At 57.6% G+C, this 2500-nt stretch overlaps 1 non-coding gene across 1 annotated transcript in view; it reads right to left on the bottom strand.

The window, feature by feature from the left end:
* LOC124772080 overlaps nucleotides 1-511 on the bottom strand; it is a 1909-nt gene extending 1398 nt beyond the window's left edge. Inside the window, exon 1 of the ribosomal RNA XR_007013758.1 lies at nucleotides 1-511. This exon is cut by the window's left edge and continues 1398 nt beyond it. This is a non-coding gene — a ribosomal RNA (small subunit ribosomal RNA).
* Nucleotides 512-2500: the final 1989 nt, after the last annotated feature.

The raw sequence follows: 2500 nt of genomic DNA, 5'->3' as shown, positions 1-2500 counted from the left end.
GATGAGTCCCGTATCGTTATTTTTCGTCACTACCTCCCCGTGCCGGGAGTGGGTAATTTGCGCGCCTGCTGCCTTCCTTGGATGTGGTAGCCGTTTCTCAGGCTCCCTCTCCGGAATCGAACCCTGATTCCCCGTTACCCGTTACAACCATGGTAGGCGCAGAACCTACCATCGACAGTTGATAAGGCAGACATTTGAAAGATGCGTCGCCGGTACGAGGACCGTGCGATCAGCCCAAAGTTATTCAGAGTCACCAAGGCAAACGGACCGGACGAGCCGACCGATTGGTTTTGATCTAATAAAAGCGTCCCTTCCATCTCTGGTCGGGACTCTGTTTGCATGTATTAGCTCTAGAATTACCACAGTTATCCAAGTAACGTGGGTACGATCTAAGGAACCATAACTGATTTAATGAGCCATTCGCGGTTTCACCTTAATGCGGCTTGTACTGAGACATGCATGGCTTAATCTTTGAGACAAGCATATGACTACTGGCAGGATCAACCAGGGAGCTGCGTCAACTAGAGCTGAGCAGCCGGCCGCCCGGGAGTGTGTCCCGGGGGCCCGCGCGAACACGCAAGCGTCCGCTCAATCATTCTGCAAACAGGAGGAGGCTGAGCTCCCCTGCACAATACACCTCGAAACCCTCTCAGGTCCCGGCGGCGCGCAGCGCCGTCCCAAGTACTTGGTCGGGTTCGAGAGAGGCGCAATCGCCCGGAGTTAGGCGAGTAGACGCTTTCGGTGCGACCACCCGTGCTCCCAACTGAGCTTGCCGCTGCCGACAGAGGCCCGGGAGCGTGCTGTCGTGGCATTGCCGGCGGGAGACAACACGCGCCACCTACGGTGACCGGCAGCTCCAACGCCAGCGCCACAGAAGGACAAAAGCCCCACTTGGGTGCCGAAGCGAACTCTCCCAGCACAGCGCACGCGCCAACACATCCGCACAGCTGCGATACAAACCACCAGCGAGAACCGCTGGGGCGACCGAGCAGCAGACGGCGTCGCGGCGCCGAGCGCCGGGCGGCGGCGCATCCTCAACGCACACAGTCCTCAATCGGACCAGCACACTGAAGATGTCCACCGCGCTTCGCACCGGGCCCGCGAGGACCTACTTTGGCCGCACGGCGCCGCGCGCAGGGTGCGCCGGCGCGCAGCTGCGACGCCTGCCGCGTCCGTCGGCCGGCGCGCCTGCCACTGGCCGCCCCCACCAGCCGGCTGTAGCGCGTGCGCCCACGCACCGCGCGGCCAGCACGCCGGGAGGCGCCCCCTCACCGGCCGGGGACGGTCCCACCCAGCCACCGCCGCGTATCGCTTCACACCCAGATGCCGTTCAGTTTCGTCGGCATGGTGGGTATCGCTGGAACAACCGGTTAGTACCTCAACCTATCGTCGCCATCACCGATTCACCCCTAGCGAGAACAACCGCACCACAACAGGTTACCATTTGTTCATTTGCGTAACTTCACCAGAAAACGCAGGCGTCCATCGCCATTTGCAACTTCAACGATTATTGCATGCCTGTGTCAGGTGTCACGCCACACTACGTCTGCCCACATACACGCAACAAAATGTGCACGCCTAGACAATACGTGGAAGGTGGCCCCCGTACGTATGCGATGTCCATTGCTCGAACGACTGTCAACCGGCCTCTGTAGCATGTCGCAGATATGGAACGCGGTGCACCATGCCATCACGGTGTGTGAGGAGAGACGACTAGGTCCGAATACATCAACAGACAGCTCATGCTGATCGCCATCCACGGCGTCCGTTCCTCCCACACGTCTCTATGGCGTACCACACTGCAATCCAGCTCTCATAGGGAGACGACACGTAGCTGCGTGCACAATATTTGCACTGTATGGTCCGCCGTTTTTGGGCGCAGTCGTTGTGCGGTCACACATGTGCCACGATGTATCATTCAGTACATAAGGACGAATGTGCAGTACAGATTGTGGTTCACGCGTACGACATCAGCGGACAGTTGACACAGGCCGCACCACAACGTAGCCTGAGTACGTCGCATGCGAAGGGCATTGAACATGCAAACTTCTCACCAACCAGCTTGCGAAGGCAGGGGGCAAGGTGGGGACGTGGGGAGGGGCGGCATGTACGTCCTGCTGCCATCCACATTACAGTGTACAGCAGGAGCATGTGGAAAGTGAGCAAGACTTGCAAGGTGTTTAACATGAAGCGATACACAGGGGTGCGGGCAGTGCGAGTAGCGAACTATATTGCGAGGGTTGCGGGTGGGCAACACTACAGTAATTGAACGAGTCGTATAACAATTACAGAGCAGGTTTAGGCGACAACGTGGGTTACGTTAAGGCGACAACATGGGTTAGGTTAAGGCACAACATGGGTTAGGTTAAGGCACAACATGGGTTAGGTTAAGGCACAACATGGGTTAGGTTAAGGCACAACATGGGTTAGGTTAAGGCACAACATGGGTTAGGTTAAGGCACAACATGGGTTAGGTTAAGGCACAACATGGGTTAGGTTA

The sequence above is a fragment of the Schistocerca piceifrons genome, unplaced genomic scaffold (genome assembly GCF_021461385.2).
Source record: "Schistocerca piceifrons isolate TAMUIC-IGC-003096 unplaced genomic scaffold, iqSchPice1.1 HiC_scaffold_936, whole genome shotgun sequence".
Classification (NCBI taxonomy): domain Eukaryota; kingdom Metazoa; phylum Arthropoda; class Insecta; order Orthoptera; family Acrididae; genus Schistocerca; species Schistocerca piceifrons.
Note: the sequence above shows the minus strand (reverse complement) of the source record. Positions and strands in the feature narration are given on the sequence as shown.